At 44.5% G+C, this 19668-nt stretch overlaps 1 protein-coding gene across 6 annotated transcripts in view; it reads left to right on the forward strand.

Annotated features, from left to right (window-relative positions):
* GLCE (glucuronic acid epimerase) overlaps positions 1-19668 on the forward strand; it is a 366778-nt gene that overhangs the window by 288748 nt on the left and 58362 nt on the right. Inside the window, exon 1 of one of the 6 annotated variants that reach the window (XM_069222926.1) lies at positions 5504-5524. The exons of the other annotated variants lie outside the window; for them this stretch is intronic. The gene's annotated coding sequence lies outside the window, so the exon portion shown is untranslated. Of the gene's footprint in view, positions 1-5503; positions 5525-19668 lie in introns of those variants that run through there. 6 annotated transcript variants of the gene reach the window in all.

Here is a 19668-nt window from a genome sequence, read left to right on the forward strand (position 1 = left end):
CTAGCTTAGGGGTATACAGCAGCTGGATCCCCGTCATCTCCTCAATCGCCCGCAACACCTCCGTCCAATATATATGCAGCGCCGTGCAGCTCCATACCAGGTGCAGAAAGTCTGCTTAAGGGGCCATACATCTCTCGCAATGTGCCTCGACACGTAGACCCCTAGCCTTCAACCTGCTGGGTGTGTAATACAAACGATGTAGAAAATTGAAATGAATGAGTCGCAATCTGTAATTGGGAGACAGCTCTCTTATATGCGCACAGCATCATCGCCACTCTTAATCAGGAATGACTTCCCCCAAGTCCTTCTCCCAGTGGGCCTTAGCCTTAACCTCCGTCCCAGCCATATCGCTCTGCATGCAAACATATAACCTCATAATCAGCCTGCGTGGGGATTTCATTTAATACAAAAGCTCTAGCGCTTTACAGGCCATGGGTATTGCAGTGAAGCAGCGGTAAGGCGCACGGAGCATAGCTAGGATTTTAAGAAAGAATAGTCTGTGTAGCACTGTGTCATGTACATCACCGAGCGCGGCCTCCGAGGAAATTAACCTCTCATCAGGGAACCAAGACCCCAAGGTAATCAATCCGGACTCACGTAGAAAATCACATACCCGGGCATCCTCCGACAGCTGCAAGTCACCCACATCCAGGACTGGAATTGAGGGGGCAAAAGACACCCGCACGTCAAGTTGGCGCAGCAGCGCGGTCCTGGCTCTTGCCGTACATGCAACAGTGTCAACTCCTTGCGGTCTGGGCTTAGACGGGCCAACCAGTACCCGCGATAATCTATCAGGCCACACAGCGTCGCTTTCAGATGCTATGTGAGGTAAGTATTGGATAGGCTGAAGCCAAAAATGCGCAAAATGTGCCTGTGCACAATGATAGTGTAATGCCAGATCCGGGGCAGCCATTCCACCATGTTCAAACAGAAGTGTCAGCTGTTCCCAGGATATTCTGGGCCGCCGACCAGCCCAAACCAGAGTCACAAGAGCGGATCTAATCCGCTTCAGAAAACTTGCTGTAAGGACAAGAGGTAGATTAATAAAGAGATACAAAAACTTGGGCAGAATAACTATCTTTGCTATCGCAATACACCTCATCAGCGAAAGCGGTAAGGAGCGCCACACCTCTACCTTGTCTTCCAGCCACTTAATAGCTTTTCCATAGTTAGCTGACCAAAATGTATCAACATCTCCACTTAGCCAGATACCCAGATATTGCACCGGTCCATCAGCCCAGCAAAGGGGATATTTAGAGGGAAACTGCACTGTAGCCCCGGATTGGGGCAACACCACCGACTTGGACCAGTTAATGGCGATCCCGGAAATCTTCCCAAAGCCGACTATCTCATCCAGCAAAACCTCAAAGTGCAGCTGCGGGTTGCGGACATACAAAGCGACATCGTCCACATACATAGATATTAAAATTGGGCGCTGCCTGAATGCCAGGCCCCCATGATTATGATGCTGACGCAAGTGAACCGTATGTGGCTCCATCGCGACGGCAAAAAGTAACAGAGAGTGGGCATCCCTGGTGAGTGCCCCAGGCAATCTGGAAGGGGTCAGAAATAGTACCATTGACTCTCAGCCGGGCAGAAGGCTGCGAGTACAGCAGGCGAATCAGCTTAATAAACCTAGAGCTCAGCCCCACCCAAGCCAGCAAAGCAAGCATATATTGCCATGGCAGAGAGTCAAAGGCCTTGGTGGCATCCAGGAACACCGCCGCTGTGCGGTCCTCCAGATCAATCATACTAGAATTCGAAAAGTAAGTACGGAGGTTATATAGGGTAGAGCGCCCCGGCACAAAGCCCGACTAATCCGGCAGCACCAGAGTGGAGAGCAGCGGCTGCAAGCGGGCCGCGATAAGCTTCGCCAGGATCTTATTGTCAATATTAACTAACGAGAGAGGCCTATAGGTATCACAGCAGCACGGATCTTTCCCACGCTTTAAGATGGTCACAATGAGGGCCTCCCGCAACGAGGACGGAAGGACCCCAGTCTCAAGAGCTCCCGCATAGACCTCCAAGAAGTGCGGTGCTAATTTATCAGCATATTCCTCATAAAAAGACACCGTCAGACCAAGTCCAGGCGCTCTATCCCCAGGCACGCTGACCCCCCTCCCCCAAACCGGTCAGTACTGTAATCCCACTCATCCCCAAATGCCATTCCCACAACAAAATAGCGAACATTATGAATGGACTTATCCAATGGGGCATCAGCAAAGCCATCCGAAATCCATCCCTGACGGGATGAAGGGGGACGGTCAATGTAAGAAGTAAAACAGAACAGCCCGAACAGTCATTTAACCCAACTCCATGTTGAACCACCTTCCAATTTACGGGCCACGCGGCACCGGGCAAGTGCACACGAGGCCTAAGGAAAAGAATATAATTAGTCGTCGTCACTCAACGAGTCCTGACACCACACTGCCTGCCACAGTCTCAAAAAGCAACTGTAGTGGCCCAAAAACAGCGGCCCTTTCAGCCACAGGGCCACGCGGCTCAAATGCTGCTGCCAAATGTGCCCCTCCGGCCACAACAGTGGGGCCCCAGAGGAATTAAAAAAAGAAAGGTAGGGGAGGGAAGCCACACCTCCCCAGACGCCGCAGTGGGTCTCTTCAATCACAAGACGCACGCAGCCCCCCAAGTCCGCCAGGACCCTATGAAAAATCAATATCCGCCCTGTCTCTAGAATTAGTATCAACCGGTGCACACACAGTGGCCCGCGGCCTGGTCCAGCCACCGATCAGGCCTCAAGAGGTCAGGATAACAGAGCGTTGGCCTGATGCCCAGAGGGGCCTCCCCCCGGCTCCCAATCACCAGGGCGGAGCAAGAAAAACAATAGGGGCCGCTAGCGACGAGAGGCCTCCAGCACAGATAAGGACCTACACCACTGCCGGGACAGGTCAGCGCAGCCTCCGCCCAGCAAGTGGAGGGGGCAAAATCTGGGCCCCAAGTCCTCGAGCACAGGGATGACGCAGGAAAAGAGCAGAAAAAAACAATAAGGGGCCGCTCCACACAGCACTCACCCCAGAGGCCCTGACCAAAGAAGTCGGCAGGCAAGGCCGTGGCCCGCGCGCGCCAACCGCCTGTCCAGGCCGCCACAGCAAGGCCGAACTGGCAGGCGCAGCTCCCCGCGCACAGCCTGCACCCAAGGGCAATCGGCGTCCTCCCCCGGCACTCCGGGACAGCCCCAGACAATGTTCCAGTGTCGGGCTGCTGCAGCAGAGGTTAATCTCCACGTTAAGGTCCCCCGCCGAGCAGAGCCTCACAGTGTGGCGGCCATCCTGTGGGACGGCCAGGCCACACCCCATGCGTTTCACAGCTTATATGTATTTGCCACCCTATCTATATGAACCTAGGCCCATAATTCACTGATAAGGTGCTCCTGTTGATTAAGGAGCCAGCAGCAAGGGTATTAGTGAACAGAGGACTCTCTGTACTCTTTACTGTTGGCAGGGACACCTAAGAGGGATGTCCACTTTCACCTCAATTCTTTGCATTGGCAGTCAAACCACTGTAGAAAAGACCCTGTACAGGTGATGGTATCATAGGTTTTGGTGGACTTTGAGTTTTAAGACTGTGTAACATGATATGCAGATGATTTTGTTTACCCAAGTCAGCCAAACAAGGCAGGCCTGCATGTGGAACACAGTTTTATATGTGTTTACGTGTTTAGGTGTGGACAGGGGCTCTAGTTGAACTGGAAAAATTTGAGTGTGTTTCATGTACATATGACGAATGACGTCATTATTGGGTGCCACACTCTATCTTAAAGGCTGAATCTGATGAATGGATTTAAACACCTGGGAGGGAATGCATATTACAAAAACGGAATCAACGGTATAGAATGGAAAGTTTTTAGACCCAATTTTTGGAGAAAAGGCCTTTTTCACTGGGAACCCATGCCTCTTTCTCTCGAGTTAAGGACCGCACTGATTACAGTGGTGGTGCTTCCTTGAACTCTTTATATTGTTCACAATTACCCTATAAATCCTCTCCCCACTTCTTCTGGGGCATAATGTTGATGAGGGCATCACAGAACCACAGAAGCTCCTTGGTATCGATGGCTGAATTCTACAAATCGACATTTGATGAGGCCATAGGGATGGCAGAAATCCATTCCTACTGTTGTGCCTTGCATTTCATTGTAATTAATGACTGACTTTTTGAGCCTGGCTCTAATCCGATATACATAATTAAGCTCAGGCTACTGGAGGACAACTTTCTACTCTGCTCTGTATAGGGCAGGCAACCCCCTGAGGGGTTCTTAATGTGTGGAACCTCTCCGGGCACATGGTGGGAGATATTTACAGGAGAGGCTATAGGTGGTTATGTGTATTTCTAGTATCTGCACCCTGACGTGGCTTAGAAGATGGGACACTTTGGGGAAAATCAACAGTAGGGGCAGTGAACTCACAAAATTATAGGGAGTTATGCACTGAAGACTCAAAATGAATATGGAACAACAGCCAAACTTTTATTTTGCTCCTGCATGCCTTGTAGCTAAATTTCCCACAAATAAAATGCTCTACTGGAATTTAGCCCCTTGGAAGCTAAGCTCACTATGTCCAGAATACAGGATAAAAAAATCACGAGGATATATAACTTTGATTATACACACACTTGATACTTTTGAGACATTAAGGACTGCGTGGGAGACAAATCTTGGTTCCCTTCATGATGGGGATTGGCAGAGAGTCCATAGGTCCCCATGGAGATTGCCATGTCGTCCAGGTACAGCCTAATCCATTGTGTTAATTTACATTGACTAAATTATACTAAAACCACACTATGACTATTGGACCACACTCTGACACTTGAGGCAAGATTGCTGAGTGATATGCCTGGGATGCCAAACGAAGGAGGGTGATTTTATACACATGCTTTGGGGCTGTGTGGTCATCAAAAGGTTTTTGGATGACATTACTGGAGTCCTCACCCATGTACTCAACCATAAAATTACACTTCCTCCTCAAATGGCCATTCTGAAAGGACTAAAAGTCATAGAAGAATTAGAGAATAATAGATAAGCGGAGCATTTATTGATTTAAGTCTAGCCTTATAAAAACAAGATTTGGCCCAGAAATGGAGAGCTATAAAGGCTTCAAGTCTCGTCAAATGGAGGATAGGGTTAGACCAGTGTAGAGGTTTTAGAAGCAACAAATATGAAGCCAAGTGCTGATCCTGAAATACCGAAACAGTGGGCATCGTTTATGGAATGTAAGTGAGATGTGAAGGTTTTTTGTGCATAAGAGTTGGTTATGTCTAGCATAGTCATGCATAATTAGTGCTCCTGCGACTGTGTGCAATCATGAGATTAAATGAAAACGAAACCAACATACTAGACTGCTACCGGTGCTGCCAGGCAATTCTACGCAGGTCGGAGTGTCTGGGACTCGCTCGTTGCTATGGTCACACAACTTTGAACTAGTTTATTCTTTGTTTAATTACTGTTTCCCCAGGTGTGGCAAGCAGCCAATGCGGATGTTTCTTTAAGAAAAAGGAATCGCAAATATGTGAGGTGAGATCGGGCTCAGACTCCCTGAGCAACGTGGACCTGACTATTTATGTAAAGGAGGAGGGATACAAAGGGCAGTGATGGCGTAGGTCTACACTATAACACTCGACACAAGTGTTCCAAAACAGTTTGAATTACATTGTTATGTAGGCTTAACTTTAAAAATTGACAATAGATCCTGTTGACACTTATAGTAAATATAGGTGTTTTTGTGGTAAGCACACAGTAAACAAAAAAACATTGTGTTACCTCCTTTTATATGTGCATATTTTAATAGAGAGATGACAATGAGTTGCTGATCGAAGAACTGTTTAGGGTTGTGATCCGGGTCAAAGGGGAGATGCTGAGCCCCTGATACTCTGTGGCTGCACAACATATTATGTTTTTTTCATAAGTGTTTCCCTGCAGCAAAATAGAACAATGTAAAAATTTCACAATAGTGTAATCTCTCTTTGTAATTAAGCAAATGACTGATCATTTCATAGATCACAACCTCTCCTTTTAACACCCTATCCCTCAACCTAACATTATTGAATCTCGGCCATCCTAACTCACCAGAAACAACCTAGCCCTCACTAATGAGCACATCTAAGTGGTACTAGTAACTGGAGTAAACGGATGGCATTTGTTGAGCGCACATGACTAATAACAATAATTAGCACTGTATTAACCACTAACCTGGGATTCCGGAATAGAGTACGCCACGTACTGCGCTTCAACGCCTCATCAGGGTTAGTAAGCGCTATACAAGTACAATTCCAATTCCAATTCCAATAAACAGCAAGCCCACAGGACCCAGCTTCACATGAACCTGGCGCTTTATTTTTCGGACCAGGGCACAAACTTGGCATAACCAGTATGGGCCAGAAATGTGTCTCTGCGGAACCTGGTGTACACAGCAGGTATACCAAATGAAGCTGTTCTTCCATTTGAGCTAGCGAAGGTCCGTGCAATGGACACTCTGCTGGGGTGCCTCCCTGTGGCAGGGGCCGCAGACCGTTGGGCTGCAAAACTGGTTCCATCTCTGGCAGGAATTGGCTGACATGTGCCATTGACCGAGATGCACTGTGGTGGTTGGATGCTGCAAGAGGAGAGAGGACCGAGCTCACTGCCGAAACCCGGAGTCTTCACTTTATACAAGATGCCCACTGCTCAGGCAGATGTTTGTCAGAGCTAAAAAGAAGTGCATTATTTTAAATATAATAAGGATCCTGCGAGTAAGGAACTGGGCGAGAATCAGAGAAAAATTACTTTCTGACCTAGAGTTTGAATTCGAAACAGGGACACTAAATACTGAGTAATTTATTTATTGTCTTAGGTGGCGGAACTCGACCCGATGGGGTTACAGAGAAATGTACTGTGATTATTTAAACCAGAAAAATCAACCATATATTGCCTAAAGTAGCATAGTCTCAAATATACCACACAAATGAAGCATTTTCATCATTTTTACCGAGGGAATTGCTGCTAGCACAAAAATATGAACATATGATAAAGTTGACTGCGCGTCAGTAACATAACAACTCTACCACAACTACATTAAGTTCAACGTCATTAACACTGATTGGTTAAATCGCTGTCAGGTGGTCCCTTGTTATGCAGCCATGCCAAATACTATGCTTCAGAGGATATACTAATGCACTTTAATATGGATGTCTGCATCACAGCTATAGGTTGCTTAGCCATGCCTTTCCAGCTCCTAGCAGCATGGAGAGACACGGCAGGCAGCTATGTGGAATATAACCAAAGCAGCCAGCATGCTTTGTGTTTGCTGCTGCCTTAAGCAGTAATGAGCCGAGGCCAGGCCATGAAGAGGTGATTAGTTCCTACAATGACCACCTCAAACAGACTAAATTGTTGTTAGAATAACTTTCAGCTATAAAAGTTGTGCCCAGTGGCTGCCAGCCTTGAGCACTAGGAGGGGACCTCTTGGATGCACCCACTGTTGGAGCACTGTCCAAGACAAGTCCTGGAAGTCGAGGACCAGCCTCTTTGCCTCAGCCTATGATCCATGCCACCTAGTGGCCCCTACACCAGCCTCAAGATGCTCTGGCTGAGCCTGGCAGACTGTCAACGTGTGATGCTTGACTCTTGACACAGTTCAACACTGGAAAAATTAGAACTTAACTTGACTCGAAGGTCATGATCATCTCAGGCGCATTGGCTGGGATGGTTAGACAGTAGTGCGGGTGGTCACTAGTGGAGTAGCATTCCCAGTGACTCATTGCCTGTTTTTTTTTTTGTTTTTTGTTCAGGCCAGTGGTCTTCAAGACTGGCTATATATATGTTGAATGAAACAGCATGAAAAACCTTTAAAAAAAAAAAAAAAAAACGTTGCTCTACATTGATTACCTACTTAGCAAAAAAAAATTGTGAATTAATCAAATGCTTTCTCCAGCTTAATTCATTGTATATCCCCAAGTACCATGACAAAAGTTTTTGTGTATGCTACAAAAGGACTCTCTGTTGCCCATTTCACACAACCCGTTTGCCTTGTGGAATTCATGTGGGGGCATAATCCGAATTAGATATGTGTGGTGTAATGTCTTGGCCCAGCAACGGATAGCCCATGTACTACGTCCAGACAGTGAACTGCAATATACCTTTGAGGGGCACAAAGGGGTATCCCCGCCCCCATCACATTTTAACATGACGACCCAGGACAATCTGAACCAACCTTTGAAATAATTTTTCAACTACAACTCTTAGAACTAGAAATAAAGACGTGATGTCCTTCCTGTGGCCCCTGCCTTTAGGCCCCTGGTATCCAGGGCAAAGTTGGCGAAATGAAGAGTAATTTCTGCGATTCATCAGTTCTGAATAAAATGGCCTGTTCATTGCTCCCACTTTCGCAAAACCTGACTGCACGAAACCAGTACCCCAGGAGCACCAGAAATCCTTTACTGCAATCTGTTAGTTTTGTGATATTTCTATTTTTGTTTTCCTCCACCTTGTATTCCCGGTTGGAAACCTTGAGCTTTGGCATAGGAAAACATTTATTATAAATAACTGAATTTTGTTGAATTTTTGGATAGTTTGGGCATTTACCTAAAATACGAGCTCACCACTGAAAATTAACTATTTTGGAAATCCCTACTACAAACTGTGTTGTGCTTAACTTGGCTGACACTTCTGGAAGCATTTATTCCATTGGCTGAATGTTAACAAAGAAAATAGTGATTTTCCGAAGAGCTGAAGGCAAGCTGTTCAGCACTGAAAGCATTAACTTCAATCAGTGATGATTACTTGTTTTACATTGTATTTGTAACCAACCTTAATGCCACCTTGTCCAAATATGGCTTGACTGCTCAATCACTGCTGCCACTGGCGTTTCAAGAAAATTAAGGGGATACTGCCTAGCTTTTGCGAGCTGCAGTATCCTGAATTGGTAGGTAGAACATGCGTTTTCTTCTTTGATAATGCTCTGTGCCCAGCTATCAAGTTTTCAAATGGCTTTTTTATGACATGTCTATGGTTATGGTTGGTGTATGAGCGATATTCTACTGTCAAGTGCTTGACAACGTGAGTGACACTTTCGGTGAATTATTCTGTTACTGTATCGAGGCATATCACACAACAATCAACATACGTCTCAAGCGAACAAGATCTGTTGGCTTTGCTCATGCTGGTTAGCAGTACCAAGCCAATAAGTAAGAACAATGATTTTGTTGTGAATATTTAGAAGTGCAAATGTTTCAGTTCTGAGAATGTTGCACTGTGGATTCAATACTACTAGGTCTATGGAAAGAATAGTGATCTTAGGAGTGTCGCAGTCACTCCTTTGCACCACTTTCTTCTGCAGTTGCTCAGTGTTTTAGCCACTTAATCCCTTTTTTCTCTGACATCTTTGTATAATTTTCCATCTGAATATCTCACATTTAATCTTTCATCTTCATCACTGTCTTTTCACTCTGTCTTTCTGTATGAACTTCCTCCTGTTGTCCTCTTCAACATGCTGTCTCTAACACAATCTCTCCTCATCTGTAACTACAGCAGTATTTTGACAGCTGGGTACCACCTTCACATAAAATACTAATTGCAATTGGCACGTTTGTGGCAGTCGGTCTGTTCATTCTACAAGTGGCCCAAGATTGGATAAATAGTCTGAACAACTTTATGACCCACCAACGTGCACTGTGAGAAACTTACTTTGAATTCAAGAGCCAACTCCAGGTTCTCAGTTGTGCCCAGTCATGCACACTCACCCCGAATCTGAATTTACCCAGACACCTAGATTTGACTCCCTGGACAGAATGAACTATATAAGAGGCACATTTTGCATGACAAAAACTACAGAAGCAGAGAATCTGGAACCGCATATGCTATTAGGAAATGCAAGGTATGTAGTGCATTGCTAACATGGATTACCTCAAGGGAAGGGTTTACCATCATTCTGTGCATTCTGTAGAGAGGTCAATAATTGGAAGAGCATGTGGTCTCGAACTTGCTGGGCCTCGTGGCGCAAAGTACTCCGATTAGCACCGATCCCAGGGGTAGCAACCACCTTCACAATTTGCTTTTATGCTCTGAGCTGTGTGTCTCTGGACTAACAGTGATCATTGTTTCCGAGATGTCCTAGAACATATCAACCGTAACAAACTGGGCCCAAAGGAGGTTTCCATGGAAACTAGTCACTGCTTCTCAGGGCCTTGTTATCGCTGTATAAACATTAGCGCTGATTTTACTCTAGCCATGCTGAAAACCGAGCGCCTGAAGCCATGTTCCGAGGAGCTAAATTTGCTCTCACTACCACGCAACAAAGTCCGACCGCATATAAGCTACTGAACTACTCAATCTACTACTTACTACGATGGTCCTTCGGTAACAATCGGGGACTACTTCTAGATGTACCACGTGTATATGAAATGTGTGCTTGTACAGAAGAGCATATGTAACCTGTCTGGTTATGTAACCACCCATTACACTGGTGGAAAAAACGGGATGGTATTCAGCACTCTGATATCCTTGGGCCATATTTGCGCTCTTTAAAACTCTCAAATCAATAAAACAAATGTGTGACAAATACTTCTACTGAAGGAATATAGGAACACCCTTGATGAGTGGTACTTGACAAGGAAATCTATGCTTATTGAAACAGTGGCTCCCCGGCTCCATTTAAACACTCACTGCTGAGAGGTCTGCATAGCCTAGAGGTCACAAGTTTGGAGTCGACAGAGGCCGACTCAGCCTCTCATCGTTTTCAGGATACCACCAAGTTAAGTAATTTTAGGTAGCAGAACTGAGGCAGCAAGCACCAGCTGATGCACACATGGTGTAATTAATGTTGTGTACATAGCACCTGTTGTGGTCTTATCGCAGCTGATTTTGCCTAAATTATTAATATTATGGTAAATGAGTTTGTCTGCAATTGCTGAATAATGAAAGATTCTAAAGACTATTACATAGACGTGTTCGACAATACTTGTCTGCTGTAGGCACAAATTGCATTATGTTTTTATTGATTTTGCATTAGGCCGTGGTTTAAATATTTAGCGTGTAGTTTCAGTGGTAATGAATAGTTCCTTTTTCATCCTGCATTTGAAATCCTTTCCCTACCTCCTTCTCATTGTATCCTTTAAACAAAAGACTCAATTAGCTCCTTCTGTACTCTATAGACAGTGATGGAAACTAAATATATGGCTCGGTCACACTGGAAGAAATATAACTATCTCCAGTCTGCCCTTTTAACCCACCACACCACCATACATTTTGCCTATGCTGCAGAATCTCTGTAGGCCCAGATAGAGTTTGCAAATGTTGTACCCTAGTACTCTTTTATTAATACAGAAAAGGGTATTATGAAGTGATATGAAATTTTATCATTTGTGTTTGAATATATTAACATTGGGATGTCATGGCCAGTAGGATCTGGTGTACACACACAAAAAGCAAAGGTTACAGGGACGTTATAGTTAGGGGGGTGCAAGTTATAGTTACCTTAGGGCACGAGTTGTAGTTACTTGAGATAACTGGAACAGGTGAATTTCTATGGTTTTGTACGTTTAAAACGTGAGCCTAAATATAAAGTCCCTATAACCTTTGTTTTTTTAAGTGCATTTCCGTTTTTTTTTAATTCCATTTCCTAACTATAACATCCCTGTAACCTTTGTTTTTTTCTGTGCATTTCTATGTTTTTATTTTTTATTTTTATTTTTTTATACATATGCTAATTTTCAGAATTATACGTTAATCCAACCACCTGTGCCCTGTGCCATACCCCCTATAACCACTCAACCTTGCACCGCTCACGGCTTTTGATAGTGCGTAGTGGGGTTGGGCACAGGGGTTGGGCGCAGGGCCTGGCCTACGGCCGACCTCCTCCCCCCACCAATAATCACCCATCCCTGGCAGAGAGATAAAGTGAGGTTAAGTGAGATTGAGAGAGTGAGTTAGGCATTGATGAATGATAAGCTTAGAATAATGTATTTCCGGACAAATTGAAAAGAAAAATGTTTTTGTTAATTAAAAAGAGTGAAATCGCCTTTCAGTATGTAACTTAAATATTTATAGTTGACAAGAAACTCAAGCAGGAAATGACCACCGACTCACATAGACTAGAACCGTTAACCTTTAGTGGGTATGTCTGAGACCTTAACCACTAGACTAGAGGTGACTCCTTAGTGTGCAGTGCCCATACTTAGCTATGGCATTCAAATCGCAGATTTTGAGGGGGAAAAGTCTTCCAATGTTCTATCACTAGTAATAGCAGTGAAATCACCAGAAAATAAACAGGCATACTGCCAGGCGGTACTGGGGTTTGAACCTTCAACCTACTGGGCGACAGCACAAGACTTTGACCATTAGGCCAGAAGTAACTCTGTTCTGCTCTGCATCCAAAGGTAACTATAACATTCTTTCCTATCATCTTCTAGTCCGACTCTTTGAAGTCATTGCACGGCAAGACCATTGCAATGATAACCTCTCTTCCATCCAATTGTGGGATAGACGAGAGCGAGAGTGATAGGACCGTGGGGGGAGTCTAAAGGCCCCGCTGTCCTATCCGGCTCCCTGCGTTCTGCAGGAGCTGGCATTGCTCCTACAAGCAGGGAGCTGATTTAAGTAGCAGGTCCCTGCTTGCAGGAGCAGTGTTTTCATCTGTTTCCCATCACACGTATTTGAATGCAAGGAAACAGTTGAAAACTTCACTTTTTGCTTTTACTTGCAGAAAGTGAAGTGTTTGCACTGACTTGGCACGGGAGCTGTCAAAGCTTCTGTCAAGTGAGAGCAAACAGCTGGGTCCCGGGGGTGGGCACCCAGGATATTGCAGGAGCCGCCATGGGGGGAGGTGTTTTCCAGGGCCATCATTGGCTCAACACCGGGGGCTGCACCCTCCCACCCCAACATGTATTGCCCTGGAGAGGTGGTGGTCCCTGGAGACAGCAGTCCGAATGGACCCCTCACATTGTTTCATTTTAGCCCAGGGAGGTGGCGGTCATGTGGGCTTTGGGGGGGCCACCTGGCCCCCCGAACACATCTAGATCTTTACCCGGGGGAGATGCCGGTCTCTTGGGCTGCAGGGGGAGGGGGTGGTTTGACGGACTTTCTCTGCATACCTTATTAGTTTAGTCCTCGGAAGGTGGCAGACCTTGTGCTTGTTTTTTTTTTTTTTTTTAATAAATGTCAGAAAATCCACTGATCCATCTGTGGATTTTTCTGACTTTTTTGTAAAAAAAAAAAAAAAAACTTTTAAAGCCCTGGCGGGGCCACTCTGGGAGCCCAGCACCAGAGAAACGGATCAGAGTGACTCTTCCCTGTTTTTTTTTTTTTTTTTTTTCTGGGACTCCGCGGAAGCCAAGATGGCTCCAAACGTTCCTAGTTGAAGTGTTGCCAGCCAATCCAATATCAGCACGGGGCCAGTTGGAACCGCGAAGTGTCCGTGTGCCCAGATATCTATATTTTTTACCATTAATTTCTCCTAAACTACTGAACGGATTTACACCAAATTACAAAAAGCCCAATCTACGCAACAAGATCTACCTTCCTGCCGAATGTGTGTAATTCCATTCAGCAGTTTGGGCTGTAGGCTTGTCTAAAGACCCTATGGAAAAATGAATGGGGAAAAGTGTTTTGAGACCCCCCTTCTTTTTTCTAGACTCCCACTTAACAGATCACCCCGAAACTTTCAAGACAGCAGCTAAACTGGCCAAAGTATAAGGTTTAAAAATTTTGTGAAGATTTGTCAAGCGGTGCCAAAGTTATTGGCAAAACAAAAATGCTCTTCCTTTGGAAACTAGGTCCCAACTATAACTACTAACCCACTGGCGGTCCCAAAACGTGTTATTTTTTATTTTTATTTTTATTTATTTATTTTTTTAGCTATTTCAGGTTTAAAAAAAAAAAAAATAGAGAGATCAAGGGGCGTGGAGGATCCGAACTGTGATCCGGATCCACTGATCTGGATCCAAACTCGGATCTGCGGTTACAGGTGGAAAAGCAAGGTCCTGATTGGTGGCCGCAGCCTGGCAGAAAAGTTGTGGTCGCTATTTTGTTTGTTGCATCGGTTGGGGGATGGGAAATGAAGAGTGCAAAAGCACATAAGTGGGTCAGGTTACAGGTATCCTGACCCCAGATGACACATAGAGGGGTCCCTTAGAAAGCCCTCCTGGGCAACAAATAGCCCGATTTTCTTTCCTCTTCTTTTTTTTTTTTGTAGTAGTGGTAGTATTTGCCAATGTAAGCGGTGGAACTGTGGATCCATAGAAAAATTGAAAATAAAAAAAAACTCATGTTGCGCATGACCGAAGGCCACGCACAGCTTAGATTTTGGAGCATGTAGGAGGGTTGGCCACAGAGTCTGTCCATAAGCCAGGCCTTGTGGCCAACCCCCGCTGTGCACGACCAAAGGCCGTGTTCGGCACTGGTTATATTTACATGTGTGCGTGCTAAAAAAAAACATAGAAATTCACTAAGAAAAACAAATGTTATAGGTACGATTTAGTTAAAGTGCAAATTTACTCGCACAAAACAATATAAATTCAGTAGTTATAGTAACTCATAACTCACGCCCTAAGGTAACTATGACTCACACCTTTGCCATGCACAGCTGATTACTCCAAGTAACATATAATTGATGACACCTCTATGTCATCATTGATATTATCACTGCAACATTCCCAATTAAATTATTGATGCGAAATGTGTGCATGGCGGGGGCACAAGTTACTGTTACCTTAGGGTGTGAGTTATAGTTTCTTGAGTTAACTACAAATATAAATGCTGAATTTCTGTGGTTTTGTGCGGGTACATTCATAACTTAACCATATAAGTTCCCTATAACCTTTGGTTTATTTCAACGTGTGTGTGTGTGTGTGTATGTATATATATGTGTATATATATATATATATATACACACACACACACACACACACACACACACACACACACACACACACACAACAAAAAGTAAAAATTAATATGAAGATATAGCTAGGTGTTTAAATCTGAGAAGAACTTGCATTTAAAAGCCAAAAACATAAACATTCACTATTTATAGTGCAGCGAACTGTAACCTGCAACTACTTATGACCTCACATATTACTTCATTTATAACATGTTAAATGATCTCGTATGACATAATTGATAACATCAGTGATGATATCATCCATTATCCTCTTATTCATATTTCTCCATAAACCCTTACATCTCTGTTTAAAATAAAATTGGTAGTAACTGACCTACAGTAATATACAGGTTGAGATTACTGTGATTACACATGTTGGTGCATGTAGTAGTCATATGATATGCTCTGGAGCCAAGCATCTCTGTGCATAACAGAGCTCATATAGTGCGTGCTTTATGTACCAGTAAAACAAGGTAAAGTTTGTGTGGGTTGTGGGTTACAAAGGCATATTTGAAAGTATGTTCTGCTTTAATGGGAAAGCCTGTTGCAAAAAATCTGAGAAAAGACAAAGATTGTTTCGCTAAAGATTATCCGTCTGAACATATCAGGCAGGATACATGCCATTGTGAATAAATTATCATACAGAGCTGTAGACAAATTGCATGTTAAGTGAATGGTTATAAAGCGTTCATGTTTAAATGCAAACCACCCTCCGTTTTTTGAGTTTTTCACATTGTTCAAGAATGAACCACGTAGGGGAGACCACTTACATGTGCTTTGTCAGTGTGTGATTTAATCATGGCTCTAAAGTTGTATGGCGTTCTCCTCATCTCAGCAAGGATTGTGAAATATTTTACAAAGCAGTAGAGATTTGTCCATTGCACCTTGCCAAACTTGCCTTGCCTTGACTAATGCATGCATTTCAACCTTTTGAGTGAAAACCGTGAGTTTCGCGACTTGTTTTTGTGGGTGTTCAAATTTATACTGAACAAATAACCAATAGTGTTTTCATTTTACGAAAATAATTTGAAAAAGTTGTGAACCCAGTAAAATCCGCAGAGGCTGTTTTTGTTTCTCAGAACTATATATTTTCTATACAAGTTATTACAAGTTAAAAATAAAAAAAAAAGTGAAATGGATGTGTTGATACGTATGCAATCTCTTGCAAAACAGTATAAGTAATGTCCATTATCTGCTAATTGCTTTTAAACGACTGGCCTCTGTTTTAACTTAACTTTTTGAACTACTACTTGTTCACAAAGCAAGTAGAACAGTGATGTCCTCTGAAATGTCATCAGTGATTTTGTTTAACATGCCATGAGTGATGTAATATGTGAGGTCATAAGCAGTGCATGTTGGGAGCGCAAGTTCTAGTTAGCTTGGTAAACTATAACTTGTGGGTTTTTCCTATATCAACACTTAACTATAACATTTTAACATTTTATTCAGCATATTTCTGTGTTTCTGTGTTATTTCTTTTTAATGTAAGATAAGATCTTGTTACCATACCCAACAACATCACTTTAGCCTTTGATTTGTTCAGTGTATTTTTTTTAAAGTCCTATTCACCCATCTCCTTGACCCCTCTCTTTGCACAGCCTTTAGCCGTGTGCAGTGGAATGGTGGCTACAGTGGTCAGGGCCTGCCCTCAATCCCTGTGGGTGCCTGTCCTCTTGCTGCGCACAGCCTTTTTACGCATCTGTGAGTTACACTGTATGCACCGTACTATGGTATAACTAGCCAGCCCACTGCTGTGCGCAGCCTGCGGTCACATGCAGAGACCAGGCCCTGCTCCTAGACCCGCCATGTGCAGCCAACCCCCTACTTTAACCAGACTTACTTTGGATTGTCTACTGGACTTGGGTTCTGGCCAGGCCCTGCGCCTAATCCCCTATGGGTAGGCAACCCTAATTTCTTTTGTTTGTTCCTGGTACTGGTTTGCCCCTGTTGTACAAGCCGCCCAAGTTTCAGCCCATAGAAATGGGTTACCATGTAAGCTTCCCTGCGGAATCTTGCATTTTACCTTAGTAGTATTACTGCAGTACCAGAGATTGAACTTTGTTTTCACTTTTTGCCTCTGTGTGGGGACTCTTCTCTGGTGTGGGAAACGGGGTTCCTATGGATTCCCCACAAGTGCCATGGGATCTGGTTGCCCCTACCCTGCCACCTTATACTCTTGGTAAAACTTTTTCGGACAATGGGACGATTCCCTGACTCCTGTAATGGTGGCCACAACACTTAAATCTTAGTTGCGGACTGTCAGATTGCTTGGTTTCATGGACACAGAAATAGCAGTTATGTTGAGAGAGGGGAGGGGATCCCTCAGAGGGCCCTATTCTTTTTTACTTTCGGTACTGCAGGACCATACGTAACCTTTTAACCCCTATGATCCCAACTCAAACACCTCTTTAAATGTGAACAGATTTACATCAAATCAAAAAATAAAATATTCTTTATAAGTCAGGTGCCAAATTCAGTGTTATTCCTGTCAGGACCCCTTTCAGACGGGCATGGAGCATGTTGGTCTACTGGGCTCAACCGTGGTGGTTCAAGCCTTTTACTCCTGATGTCCGGGGCCCAACTTACTGTGGATCCTGAGTAACTCACAGTTGCTCCCTTCTGCACCTGACTCTTGGTAGCAGCTGTGGACGAACTGTCAAAGGCTCCAACTGGGGGTTGGTTATATGAGTGTATATCCCTTCTGCACTTGACTCTTGGTGGCAGCTGTGGATGAGCGGTCAAAGGCTCCAACTGTGTGGGTTGGTGATATGAGTGTATATACAGGTAAGTGAGCACTTCTCATACCTCAAAGTGCACATAGTGCGAACAGTAAATCAATGTCCAGGCTTATACTTAAGTTTATAAGAAAAACAATTTTAGTTACAATTTCAATGGCGTAACGACATTCATTAGCAAAAACGCATTTCTTTTTATTTATTTTTTTAGGTCTGGGCTCTAGTAGTTGCCAGGCAAATCCCTGTCCCACCCCCCTTCTTATAACGTGGCAGGGTTATTCCCCATTCACTAATGGCTGCAACTAGGGAATGCTTACTAGTAGGCCGTACTCAGTTCACCTTTTACTTTTAAGAATTTAGTCAAAAGTATCGGTAGTGAGTCCCCTGGGGCCCACAGGCCCAGTTCACAGCTTATCCGCTTCTGCAGCAGGGCAGTGTTCAGCATTGCAGCAGTTGCCCTGAGTGCAGCAACTCACAAGTTCTGATCCTGCTTGGAGAAGTTGGGCTGCTCGCAGTACATGTGGCAGCACCTGACAGGAGCAGGCTTACTCGCCTCAGTGGCGTGGCAGGCTCTCCCCAGCAACCGGAACAGCTTACAGCTTGTGAAAATGCTGTAAGTTACTTTTCTCCCCAGCAGGGGGTTGGGAGGGATTCAGTTCTTCGGCTCTCGAGTGGAGCTCAGCGAGGAAGCAATGTCCTCCTCGGGACCCTCCTGGTGCTCGGGGCTCAGTCAGGGAAAACCCTGCAGTGTGGCTAGACCAGCTGGTCACAGCCTGTTTCAGGCCCGGGCAATGGCCTGAAGTGTTTAGTGATGTGGTCCCAGCAGTCCTTCCTTTCACACTGGGTTGCAGGGAAACCTTCAGACCACCAGTGCAGTTTCCCACAAAATGGTGGAACCTCCTGGGATACAGGTAATCAAGCAGCAGAAAGATTCTCCATTATTTTAGATTTCTTTTCAGCCTTTATTTCAAACATTTGTTCATATAATCTTAAGGCTCACAACGCCTCTATTATATCTTTAACAATATTAGATTTTAGCATTGAGGTTACTTATAAAACGTTTGAATTTAATTCACTTAAATATACACACTTTAACTTTTACTTTAGGGGCAGCACTACGGCATTCACGAGTTCTGGCATGCTGGTCATGCAATTACTTCAGCGGTGGCCCCCTGTGGAATACAGGGTCAGTGCAACAAGTCGGTGCACGCTTGGTGCCCTCCACACAACACTAGATACTCAGCTCAGTCCGTAGCCGCCCTGTCCTGGCACACAGGGATCGCTGAAAATGATTCTTCACGTTGACTATGACTCGATTGGTGCACACCTCTCTCCCTCCAGCTCTCGCCTCTTCCTCACAAGGCAAACCGGTCTTGGCAAGCAGGCAGACCGGCATTGGTGTTTCAGTTCTCCAGGACAGGTTGTCTTTGTTTCATTTGATGTTTTCCTCTCACCCAGAAGAGAGACTAGCCCTCCAGTCCTGGTGATAGACAGAAATCTCGCAGAGCGTTCCCTCCGCCTGCAGCCTGTCTGGCTGCTTTGCAAACAGCAGAGTTTTGGAGTATCATCCTCCCCTTCTTATAGTTCATTTCCAGACCTCAAAATGTGATTTAGGGTCTCAGTCTTTAAAATTTTATGTTGGGGTTCTACTTCTTTTGAAGTGTACAGTTCTCTTTTCTTCTTTCTACTTCAGTAAGACTCTGAAGCTGATTGCCCCCACAACACAATTCATGGGAGTGACCAGAGTTCACACAAGGCTGTCCGCCATAGTGATATGTATATTAAAAGGTTAATCCCAGCCCTAGCCTTTGAGTCCCATCCCCTTCCTAAGATGTGCCCAAGCCCTTTTATTGTGATCTATCACTGAATCAAAGAGCAACATTTTGAAGTGTAAAGGGAAGTCTCTTCCTCCAGTGTATGTCCCACCGACTTCACAGGATGCGGTAATACACATATCTGTCTGAGGAATTCCTCTGCTCCTACTGTCGTCACCATGCAGACCTGGGCTTTCTAAAATGGAACCCGAGGTCTCCCATGTAATGTACCATTGTAGGCAAACTGTAAACTTCGTA

The sequence above is a fragment of the Pleurodeles waltl genome, chromosome 3_1 (assembly GCF_031143425.1).
Source record: "Pleurodeles waltl isolate 20211129_DDA chromosome 3_1, aPleWal1.hap1.20221129, whole genome shotgun sequence".
Taxonomy (NCBI): Eukaryota; Metazoa; Chordata; class Amphibia; order Caudata; family Salamandridae; genus Pleurodeles; species Pleurodeles waltl.